Source organism: Nyctereutes procyonoides, unplaced genomic scaffold (genome assembly GCF_905146905.1).
Source record: "Nyctereutes procyonoides isolate TBG_1078 unplaced genomic scaffold, NYPRO_anot_genome, whole genome shotgun sequence".
Taxonomy (NCBI): domain Eukaryota; kingdom Metazoa; phylum Chordata; class Mammalia; order Carnivora; family Canidae; genus Nyctereutes; species Nyctereutes procyonoides.
In genome coordinates, this window is record NW_026575133.1 from 5370974 (window position 1) to 5383775 (window position 12802).

The 12802-nt window shown below is 38.0% G+C and overlaps 1 pseudogene; it reads right to left on the minus strand.

Annotated features, from left to right (window-relative positions):
• Positions 1-10591: 10591 nt before the first annotated feature.
• LOC129493558 (histone deacetylase 2-like) lies at positions 10592-12045 on the minus strand (annotated as a pseudogene).
• Between the last annotated feature and the right edge of the window lie 757 nt (positions 12046-12802).

A 12802-nucleotide genomic window follows, 5' to 3' on the forward strand; every position in this document is an offset into this window, starting at 1 on the left:
CCAGTTATCTTGGTTGTAAATTTTCTATCATGCATCAGTAACTCTGAGCTTCTGCAGAGCAATCTCAATGTCATTTAACCCTGCTAAATAAATATTCGTGGGCTGGACCTATAGATGAATCACACATTCAGCTCCATTCACATTGGCAAGCACTCTTGGAGATTTGGGTTTCAAGTGTTATGAAAGAGCAAGGCGAAGAGAGCCTGGCCAAGTGTGGAGAGTAAGGGAGGTTAATCCTCAGGAGAGACCAAGCCCTTCCCAATTCTCCTTGCTGGAATATTCTTGCAATTTGTCACCTGGGGACCTTCCCCTGATCATCTCATCTAAACAGTTCTCCCCTGGTTATGCTTCGTCTTATCTCCTATTTTTTTTCCTCCTATTTATTTTAATCAGAGAATTTCACTTGTCAGTCTGTTAATTATCTTGCTTATTTCTTGTTTATTTATTTATTGTCTGTCTCCCCCAGTAGAAGGTAAACTCAGTGAAGGCCAAGACCAACTATCTTACTGTTTACTATGTAATATCTGGGCAAAATGATAGTTACTGTTTACTATGTATTATCTGGACAAAATGCTAGTTAAAGAATGAAGGAAGGAGATAATGTATGATAATGTATGAACTCATATCTGAGATCTGAATGAGCAGATGTTGACCCAATGAAAATGGTGGAGTGTTTGAGGCTATTTTTGAGAGGGAAGAGCTTGTTATTTCTCCTTATCCTCCCAATCACGTGGAGTCTGCAAGGGACTGTTCCTGGATTTCTTTTCCTTACCTGCACTTATTCCCAGATGATCTCATTCACAAATCCCAATATAAGGTGATGACTCTCACATTTCTGTCTCTTGATGCTACTTCTCTGAACTCTAAAACTGTATTTCCAACTCTCCACTAGGATTTCTACTAGGCATTCCTGCCTACTACCACCCACCTCCTCCAGTCTCTGAACATGCAAGAGCAGAGCCTTACAAATGCAAACTGTGTCCACAAATGCCACCAAATGAGGATGGATCAACTGGATTAGGAGAGACCAGTTCAGTCCCCCAGCACTTCCTTTCCCCTTGCCCTTCTTAATATTTCCCCAATGCACTTATTAATATCTGACATACTGTATATTTAATTGTCTTCTCTCCCTGTAAAAATATAAATACCTCATGGGTAGAGAAGTGGTCTCTTTTATTTTCTGATGTGTCTCTGGCAACTAGATCTGGATATAGTAGGTTTCCCATAAATACTTGAGTGAGTGAGTGATGGAATGATTCAATGCTCTTACTCACATAATCCCATCTAACCTTTACCTCATTCTTTCTTGAAGGACCATTATAACCCATTTGCATGTATGAGAACCCCTAAAATTTAAATAATTTTCCCAGATCATATAACTTATATTTGGCAAATCTGAAGATTAAATTAGCTTTCTGACTCCAAAGCTTTCTGCAATTCCAGAGTGCCACTATCACATTGGCCTGGTTATATTATGAAACTGCCTCCAATTTGGCTTCCTGTTCTTAAAGGTCCTTGAAAAGAATTCTTCTTAAAAATTACTTCATCTGCTTATGTAAAAAGGAAATCTGTTTGTTATAAAAGTGTAGAAAACATAGAAAAGAATAGGCATAAAAATAAAATGCTACTCCCAAACCCCATCAACTAGGAATAATCCCTGTTATCAACTGGTGACAGTCAGTCCTATCGGAACGACCAAAATCTGCTCCTTCCCTCCTCTGCTTCCTCAAACTGACAAATATTCCACGATTGATCCAATTTCTCAGGCAAAACCTAGGACTTATCCATAATTCTCTTTTTATCTTACTCCCCCTGTCACCAAGTTACATGAACTCTGCTTTGAAGTGTATCTGGAAACGACTCTCACCTTGACCACTGTCATCCTCGGGTAGGCGACATATATTTCTTGCTTGAATGATGACAATAGCTTCACCATGTGTTTCTTGTTTAGATAATGACAATAGCCTCCTTGAATATTCTTCATGTTTCTAATTTTGCTCCACTAGTTTTATTAACTACACCATAGCCAGAGTTTTGAAAACACAAATCAAATTACTTTCCAACTCGAAACAATTCAGTGATGTCCCCCATACTTAACAAAAAACTTGTATGTCATGTAAAGGCCCAATCAGCAATGGTCACACTGTCCTTTATATTCCTTGGACATACTAAGCTTATTTCTGCTCCAGGGCCTTTATACTTGCTGTTTTCCCCACCTGGAATGCATCTCCTAAATCTTTGTGTGGCTTCTCCCTTTACAAATTTAAGTTCATGCTCAAATACCACCACTTTTAGAGAGGCTGGCCCTGATCTCCCTCCCTACCTAACCTAGTTCCTGGCTGCCACCCCTTTCCATTCTCTATTCCTCTACTTGATTCTTCTTTATAATGCTTATCATTACCTAAAGGCATATTATGTAATTAGTTGTTCCTTTTTTTGTTCGTTGTATCTACTACTAAGATGTAAGTTGTGTGAAGTCAGTATTACTATCTTGTCTGTTTCACTGCTTTTCCTCCATGCTTAGAATGATACTTAGCACATACTAGGTGCTCAATAAATGTTTGTTAAATGAATGAGTGTGCAGATAGAATATACAACTAATTTTTACAAAAAAGGGATTATAGCCTTTATGCTTTTAAAAAATTACTATATTGAATATATTGAACAGAAGAAAAAGAAGTTGAAATAAAGCCAAAGGAATTGCTTACCTTTCAAAAAATATCTCTTCATAAGATGAAATAACAGTTGCTAAATAGTGGTTCTAAAGAAAAAGAAAAGCATAGAAATCATTAAGGGATGGTGATTGTTATGCTGTTAGGTTTTTCAACCACGTATTTCACTTTTAGGTGGTAACTAATCTACGCTGTGATTGGTCCTTTGTTCATTTATTCATTCAACAAGAATATATTGAACGTTTTGTGTCAAGCTCTGATATGGGGCTAGATAGTAAGACAGGCAAGATCCTACTCTCATGGTCTGTGTGTTTGTGTAGGAAGTAGAAAATAAACAGTGAGAACATAGTGACGGAGACATTTTCAGGTTTTACCAATGAAGAAAATGAAACAGTATGTGATAATATAGACTGGTCTAAGGCAGGCTATGGTGGGTTGGGGTAGCTGATTTGGATTGGGGGTCAGAGATGGCCTGCCATGTGCAAGTGACATTTGATTTGAGCTTTGCATCATTAAAGTCAGTCAAAGAAATCTGAGGACAGAGAACAAGCAGTCCAGGCAGATGTGAAGCTGAGGCATGCTCAGAACAGTGATGATTGGCTGACCTTAGGACCAGAGAGCCAACCAGTGCAGGAGCTTGGACACCAGGGAGACCACACGTCTGAAAGGAGAGTAGGGAGGTGGCACACACCTCATTCATTTGGCAAGCAGTTCAGATTTTATTCTAAGAGCAAGGACAAGCTTTAAACTGAGGGATGGCATGAAGTGAGCTCTCCCTTCTCCTAAAAGCCCCTTTGCAGTCCTATGGCTCTGGATTTCTGTTAGTCACATTACTTGATGCTGTAAGATTTATATTCAGTTCTGTGTTCAATTTTCCAAGTGTTGAGCTGTCTTTAAGATTTATTTTTATTGATTTATTTTTAAAATATTTTGTTTATTTATTCATGAGAGACATAGAGAGTGAGGCAGAGACACAGGCAGAGGGAGAAGCAGAATTCTCAAGTGGAGCCTGATGTGGGACTTGATTCTGGGACCCCAGGACCACGCCCTGAGCCAAAGGCAGATGCTCAACCCCTGAACCACCCAGGCATCCCTGTCTTTTAGATTTAAAATGGTACAATGTTTATCATTATTGCTTAAAATTGTGGCTCCTCCTTCTCCCTTGGTTTTCTTTCAGATAGAAAATTAATTTGTTTCCCATCATTACATATATTTTTTTTAAGATTTTATTTATTTATTTACAAGAGACGCCGAGACACAGGCAGAGGGAAAAGCAGGCTCCATGCAGGGAGCCTGACGTGGGACTCGATCCCAGGTCCCCAGGATCAGGCCCTGGGCTGAAGATGGCCCTAAACTGCTGAGCCACCAGGGCTGCTCCTCCCATCATTACATATTAAACAGCAAATTTGTTGAGATGAAAAAATACCTCAACATAAATGTAAACCTGAAAAAAGTCTTTTTTTCCCCACGATATTAGGTTGATATCTTTTTACAGTGCATTTGTCTGGCCTTTCCAGTAAGTTTTGTTTACTAGTCAAAACCTGCCATAAAGTCAAGGCCATCAGTGTCCTGTCCATTCTACCGTTCTTGACAATATAGTCCTCCTAAAAAGCCATGTCCTCTTGGTGCTTCAAGGCTCTGCTGAGCTCTTTGTAATGGCTTTATTTTCCTCTCTTATTTTTCTTCCTGAGTTCTTCCTGCAGCCACCTCCCTGCTATTCTGCCTTCCTGAATGGCTTGTCTTCTGGTTTTCCAGGAGTGTTATCTGCCCTTCAACTCTCTATACCCATTAGGATTAGATAAAAAACTCCAAACAATTGTAGTTTTGCTTCTTTCTCAGACTAATGGAGTTTTGGAAGCAAGCAGTTCAAGACCAGGGTGATCATCAAGTGGCCCAGGCCCCTTCTTGTTTGTAGCTCTAGCAGTCTTACTTAACAGACGTGTACCTTATGCCTGGATGGATGGTCCAGTGCTGCCCATCATGTTTATATTCCCGCCACCAGGAAGGAACCTACCTTCATCCTTTCAAAACAAACTTCGCACCCTCACACACTGCTGGTGGGAACAGATAAATGGAATGTGGTATGTACATATTTGGCAATAAAAAGGAATGAAGCACCAATACATGCTATAACATGGATGAACCTTGGAAACATTATGCTAAGTGAAGAAAGCTGTTTACAGAAAACCTACCTATTGCATGATTCCATTTGTATGTGGTGTATGTATTGTATCTCAATAAAGCTGCTAAAAAAATAAAAACAAAATCAAATTGCCCGGTTTTACACATGGCTGCCACTTAGCGTATCAGAGGCTAGAAGGTCGTCACATGGTCATGCAAGGGAAGCTGGTAAATGAAGTCTTGATCCCAGAGAGCCATAGCCCAGCTAAAAACCAGAGGTTCTGGACAATAAAAATAGAGGACAGAGACTGCAGAACACTGGTCATCTCTGACCCACAGTAGCCAGACCTTAGACCTTGTTAAGCCTAGCCACACGGAGGGTCACTGGATGTGCTTTCCAGGAACATGACACTTAATTTTAGGTAAATTTGATCTCTTTCCCAGAGTCTGTGCAGGGATGTGTTGACTTTGTGTCCTCACATATTTTAGATCAAAATTAATTTCATCTGGCAGTCATTCTTTATGGTTTTGTTTTGTAATATTTTCCTTGTTTATTGAAAGCAGAAATTTGTTTTTAACTTTTTGCTCTTTTGCTTTCAGTTGTTTTTTTTTTTTTCAGTTGGTTTCAAAGTTGGAAATGAATTCAAAACACCTTTTCCTACTACTTTTAACTCTAGTTTCTCAAAATATCCTTGAATACATATTTTTTCTAAATGCAGCCCTTCTGGGATTTCGTAAAAGGTGAAGTCCTCCTGGAGTTTGCTCTACTTTTTGAATCTCGCCCAGCCTCCAGCGTTGGACCTTCAGTGCTCTCTCTAGACAGGCTGCTCTTCCCCAGATACACTCCTCTCAGACCTCACCTCCCATGCTGTCTGCTCCAGATCTCACTTTTCAGTAAAAGGTTCTATGTAAACTGTAGAGTGCTATGTATACATTGGCTGTATTTATTAATTTCTTACTGCCTTGATTAGGATGCTTTCCCCTTTTGTCTGTTCCTCAGGGACTTCAAATGCAACCCCTTTGAATCTAAACATGACATCTCTTCTCTCATAGTAGCTCCTCTTAGGAAATGGCACCACCTGTTGCCCAAGTAGAAAACATGGGAGCCATGGGGGCCATTAATTCTCCCTTTTCACCCATTTCACAAATGTACTCATTCACTAAGGCCTCTCCATTATCTTCTTTGATGATCCTCATGACTGTCCTTGCTCTTCACCTCCACTGCCCCTGCCTCAGTTCTGTTCTCATCCATCCTGGACCGCATCTGCCTTCCTGCCTGGGATTTAAACCCCTCCCGCTGCACGTGTCACACAGCAGCCAGCATCATTTCTATTCAATGTAAACCACATCTCATCTCCTGCTTGCCCCTCCTATCACTGTTCAGATCCTTTAGTTGTTCTCCACTCTCTGCTAAGTTCAAACCTCTTTGCCTGGCAACAAGGCCCTCTATGGCCTGGTGTTTCCAGCCTGTCCCACATCAGATCGCCTCTCTTCTCCAATACCTCTCCTTCCTGCTAGCCATACAAAGCAACCCACAATCTTTCAACATCCTCTGCGGTTTTCCCTCCAATCTTTAAAAATTATGGTAAAATACGCCAACAGAAAATAGGTTTGCTATCCCTTTCTCTCCATTTAGAAGTTATCTGACTCCTATTTGTGTTTCAAAACTAAGTTTTCTTAAACTCTAAATTTTCTTTCATTTTCTCTAAACCTTTCCTTTATCTCTGGTCTGATTTCAGTGTCCTTCCCTTGTGTTTCCATAAAACTGTAAATACTTCTCTACAAACATAGCATTATAACAAAATTTGTTTGTTGGCTTGTTTGTCTTAAGTCCAAGGACAATATATTGTTTTTGGATTCCTAGTGCCTCATCTATACTTAAATAACAGAATTTAACAAATGTTCAAAAGCAATAACAAATAATGAACTATCTCCTCTGCATATACATTTTATTGACTTTAGAACAGGGCAGGAAATGACTAAGTGGAATTCCAGAAACCCAGGCTCTTTCACATGCCCTCACTAACCCTACCTACTTCCAATAGGGCAATCATTGGTTCAGTGACATGTTGACTCAGATTGCCCTCCAGCCAGTGGAAAGCATGCATAGCATGGACTCTGAATCCGTTCTGTGTACCAGTATTGCCTAATTTGTCAATAGCCTGCACCTGTGTAATACTCCTTGTTGGAGTAAAGTGGCTTTTTCTGAGTTTGAAAAATGTCACGTGTGTCTACTGATATGAAATTATATCAGGTATCAGGCAGAAGGTTAACTGAAAAAGAGGAGCCTGACTCTAAGTGATCTGGTCATCTGGGATGAAGGGACTAATATACATCAGACTTTGAGCAGCCTGCAAACTGGACCAGTAATGCATCATGGGTCCAAATGTAGTAGGGGGCAACTATATTTTATTGATTATAAGGTGCTTATATTTCACATTTTAGTGTCTCTAAAACTGGGATGTATCTTAAATTCCGAGAAATACAATATTATAATGAGAAGTATAAGAGAAATCCAATGTCACTATTATACTTGAGAAATATAATAACAAAAAAAAAGAAATATAATAACAAATATTGATTGAATAGTACCTAAGCCTGGAATTTCATACATTAATCCAGAAAACAGAGTGGTGAAAAAGCAATGAATGGCTTACAAATAATATCTAAAAAGTTAATTTTGCACTGGCTATGGGAGAATTTTCAGTGGCTTGAGAGTAAAAAACCATCACTTATGAGCTCCTTCTAATTGTCAGAGAAAATACACACATTTCACTCATCCTCAACCTCCTAACCTTGGAAGGTGGTGTTATTAATTCTACTTTTTAGATGAAGATCCAGAAAGTCTGGTCCTGCCCAAAGTCACACAGCTATAAAATGCCACAAAAGATCAAATTTTAAAACCTGTTAGCTTTGTTCTATTCTATGCTCCCACCTGAAGCAAGCACTAACCCTAAAGATAAAAATAATTGTTATCTAAGACCGAAAGAAATTTTTTTTTTCGTTTGAGCAACTGGGTCATCACTGAAGATCAAACATATCCCTTCCATGTTAGAAACTAACAGAGAAGATAAATAGGAAAGAGAGGCCTGAGCAAGCTTCTTGAATTTGGCTTATAAGGGCCCTGAGAATGGAAATTTATGAGAGTCATTTCATCCCAGACAACTATAAATACAAAGTTAAGTCCAGCTTCATGAAAAACTCAGAATTACAACTGACCATTCTGACAGGGTTTAGAAGATTACCTACGAGCCATGAAGTACTAGTCATCATGTTTCTATTTTATCAGGACAATTTGTGCTAATATTATTTTGTGTGTGTGTGTGTGTGTGTGTGTGTATTCTTTTAAAAGTTTTAAGATATAATTCACATACTATAAAATTCCCCATTTAAATGTCCAGTTCACTAGTTTTTAGAAAACAGAGCTGTGCAGTCACCACTGCAATCTAATTTTAGAATATTTTCATCACTACCACCCTCACCCCCCCCAGAAAGCACCGCTCATTTGCCATCGCTTTCAGCCCTATGCAACCATGAATCCACTGTCTCCATAGATTTGCCTGTTATAGACATTTCATATAAATGGAATCATACAGTATGTGATCTTTTGTGTCTGGCTTCTTTCATTTAGCATAATGTTTTCAAGGTTCATCCACATTGTAGTGTGTATCTGTCCTTCATTCCCTTTTTATGGCCAGATAGTATTCCAACACGTGGCTCTTTTGTATTTTGTTTATCCATTCACCAGTTGATAGACGTGTGGATGTTTCCATTTTTTTTGCTATTATGAATAATGTTACTATGAATACTTTTTTAAAAAGATTTTATTTATTTGAGAGAAAAAGAGAGAACATGAGTAGGACAGAGAGAGAGGGAGAAGCAGACTCCCCGCTGAGCTGGGGGCCCAATGTGGGACTCGATCCCAGGACCTGGGGTCATAACCTGAGCTCAAGGCAGCCACTCAACCCAGCCAACAGATGCCCTCTATGAATACTCTTGTACAAGTTCTTGTGTGGATGTGTTTTATTTGTCCTGGGTCTATACCTTGGAATAAAATTGTTGGTCATATGGTAATTCTAAGGAATTGCCAAACTCTTTTCCAAAGTGGCTGCACCATTTTACATTCCCAGTAGAAATTTATGAAAATTCTAACTTTTCCCTATTTTTTAAGTACCTGTTATCTGTCTTTATTTTAGCCATCCTAGTGGGTGTGAAGTAACATCTCATTGTGGCTTTCATTTGCATTTCTCTGGTACTTAACAATCTTGAGAATCCTTTCATTTGTTTATTGGCCATTTGTATATCTTCATTGAAGAAATGTCTATTCAAGCCCTTTATCCATTTTTAAATTGGGTTATCATTTTATTACTGAATTACCAGAGTTCTTTATATATTCTGGATACAAGTCCCGTATCATATATGATTTGCAAATATCTTTTCCCATTCAGAGGGTTGTCTTTTCACTTTTTTTGAGGTTGTCCTTTGAAACACAAAAACTTAAAATTTTGATGAAGTCTAACTTATGTTTTTGTTGTTACTTGTACTTTTGGTGTCATTTCAAGAAACTACTGTCTAACTCAAGCTCATGATGATTTACTCCTATGTTTTCTTCTAAGAGTTTTATAGTTTTAATTCTCACATTTAATTTTTGTGTATGGTTTAAGGAAGAAGTCCAATTTCATTCTTTTGCATGTGGCTATCCAGCTGTCCCAACCCCATTTGTGGAAAAGATTATTATTTCCCCATTAAGTTGTCTTGACACCCTTATTGAAGATTAACTGACCATAAGTGTGAGGTTTTATTTCTGGATCTTCAATCTATATGCCAGTGTCACACAGTCTTAATTACTATGGTTTTGTAGTGTTCTTTTTTTTTTTTTTTTAACCCCAGGTACATTTTTTTTTAAATAAAGAGAATTATAAAACATGGAAAAAATCAGATCAGAAATTCTACTTATTTCTTGAATAGATCATTTTTTTGACATTGTAACATTAAGTACTATTACATAAAGCAAGATGAAGTAAAGAAATTTTGCTTTATGAGAAAAGTCAATAAAACTTGCGAAGAAAAACAAAAACAAGCCAATTTGAAAATAAACACAGTCCACGCCAAACTAGTATAAAATGAAGACAGACATTTTCAAAAAGAAAAAACTTTCTTCCCAATATTTTCTTTTTATGGTTTCTGAAATTGGCGAGACTCTCAAATTCAAAGGTTGCTGAGTTGTTCTGATTTGACTCTTTTGGTACCCATCTTTACACCACTCTTGTCCTTTGGCTTATCTTCTTCCTTAACAACTACTTTTTTTGTAGTTTCCTTTCTGTCTTCTTTGGTGCTAGCTTTCTTTACTCTTTCCTCAAGATAGCCACATTTCTGACCTCCTTTTTCTACATCCTCAGAATCTGAGAATCCCTCATCACAAGCTATTTATCTGATACTCATATAGAAATTCTCTTGTCTGAATCTTCTCCATCTTAATCTCCACTGTCTTCATGAACAGCATCTTCTGGAATAGCTTGCATCTGGATGCCAAGTGCATGAGGCAGTATGTGTACATTTTCAAATAAATGTTTTATCTTTTCCTTATATTCCATAGTGTTTCAGTTTGTCACGTTTGAAGGACTAATATGCAGTTTGAAGTCTGGTCCAAAATACTCAGTAATCATTATATGGCAATTTATGGGGAACTGCAACAATTGAGGGCAACTACAGTCTTATATGTCAAATATTGAACAACATTACAGATTATCTACCTTCCCTAAGCATTAGTAATGGTATATTGAAAATTGTTACCACTTCTACACATTTAGCATGATCTTTGACTGTAATATTGAAGTAACTAAGTCTGCACCACACTGACACCACACTGACACCACAGCAGTAGGTTGATACATCTCCATCACTTTTAGGGTAATAGGCTTACTTATCTTCCCATGACTCAACATCTATACCATCTCTCATTGGAAAGTTCACAGTAGAGTATTTGCCTTTTTCTGTACCAATATCCCTCAAATCCCCATATTTATGGAATGATCCAGTCATTATATGATCTGTGAATAAAAAGCTTCTTGAGCACCATCATCATGATGAATATCAATAATAATATATAAGACTCTCTGATGACACTTCAGTAATTCAAGGATGGCAAGTACAATATTATTAACACAACAGAATCCTAATTCTGATTTCTTAGTATGATGTAACCCTCCTGCCCAGTTAATAGCCACATTGGCTTGTTGTTGGCTTAACTTCATAGCTCCAACCATCAATTGAGAACTCACAAAATTCAGAGTCCATCAAACTCTGGAAAATGATCTCCAACACTAAATTTCTACATCTGCTTACTATACTCAGACATGCTATCCAGTTTTATTGAATGTAAACATTTGACGTACTCATCACTGTGGTATTTTGTCATTCCTTCAGCAGTGGTTTTATGGGGACTGTATTATTTCCATTTTTCTATATAAGCCATAATTTAGCAACAAGTTATGGGTCATGAGGGTTCTATGAGGTTTCATGGGCTGATTATGTCCATAATAATAATTTCCAGTATCACCATCATAGTAGTTTCTTCTTGCCACCTCCCTAACACTAGGCCATGGACTCCTAGACCACAGCTGGCTCCCCGCTCTAGCTCCCGCTCCTGCTGCTTGGCTGCCACCGAACTTGGGGGTGGCAGTGCGATAGAGAAGGGCAGGTTGGAGGGTGGAGAGAAAAGGGTGATGGGAGGGCTCAAGAGCACGTAGGGCATATAGTAAAATACTGACAGTGATTATCTTTGTAGATAAACTTTTTTTTTTTTTTTTGCTTTTCTGCACTTTCCATTTCTTATGTTGAACACTTTTATCATTGAAATTAGAAACGAAACATATCAACTATTATTTCTGAAATACTAATCAAATGATTGGATAACAAGGAAAAACATGTATGCTGACCAATCCTAAATTATTTTTATGAACCTACAGGAAATATTAACTGGAGTCAACCAGCTCCGGCACAGAGGCAATGGTTACATGGGGCTCTGAATTTCAGAGGAGAAGAAGGAAGATGGCCAAGGTCTTTTTGAAGGCCCCTGGCTCTAAGAATCAGAAAATAATGGTTAATAGTTTACAAAAAAGAAAGGAACCTGTACATTTTGTTTTGGAAGTCTGTATTACAAAGCGGAGATCAACAAAAGCTTGCAAAGCAAATTTGTCATCTGGTAACATACCTGATTTGAATTGACTTTCTTTAGTTTAAAAACCTGCATTGTATTCAGTTACCAAACAACAAAATAGTTCCTGGATGACTTATCTGATCTTACTGGTGTACAGACTTAAATGGCTTCATCCAGGTTTGGAGAGTTGTAACAATTTGATTTGACTGATTTTGCTATCACCAGTGGATTACTTAGTTACGCCATAAATTCAGTGAAGCTAAAAATTTTCCAGAATGTGCATGTATGACTTGGGTGGATTTATTTGTATTTACCAAGGAAAAAAGGCACAAAGTATTCTGTTTACCCGAAACTATTTTTATCCAAAAAGTGTCCTGGATCAAACTTTTCTGGGTTGGGAAACTCCTTGCAAGTGAAAAAGACCAAAGACAGCAATGCAATACAGTAGTGCCCTGAAACCAAGAAATGGAGAGTGGAATGGTACTTTATCACACTTATCCTTGGTTCATAAAAACACATCTAACACTCTTAATTATAGTGGATTGAACAGGACTCTTAAACTAGCCTAATGAGTGGCTGGCTAGAGTTATGGCTATTTTACACATTCTCATATATTACCTTTACCCGAGTAGTAAGATGGTTCTCAGTAGGAAGAGCAGTATTATGGTCAATGTGCAATAGTCAGTTGTTGAAAAACTAGGATTTGCAATCCATATCATCTAGACAATGAACTACTGGAATTGCTGTACCAAATCAGGAGCTTACAGAAAATTTTTTCCTTTCTGAATCCAGATGTGAATGAAAGAAAATGAGATAATGAAACTGCTGAATGAAGCCCCACTTCCTTTGC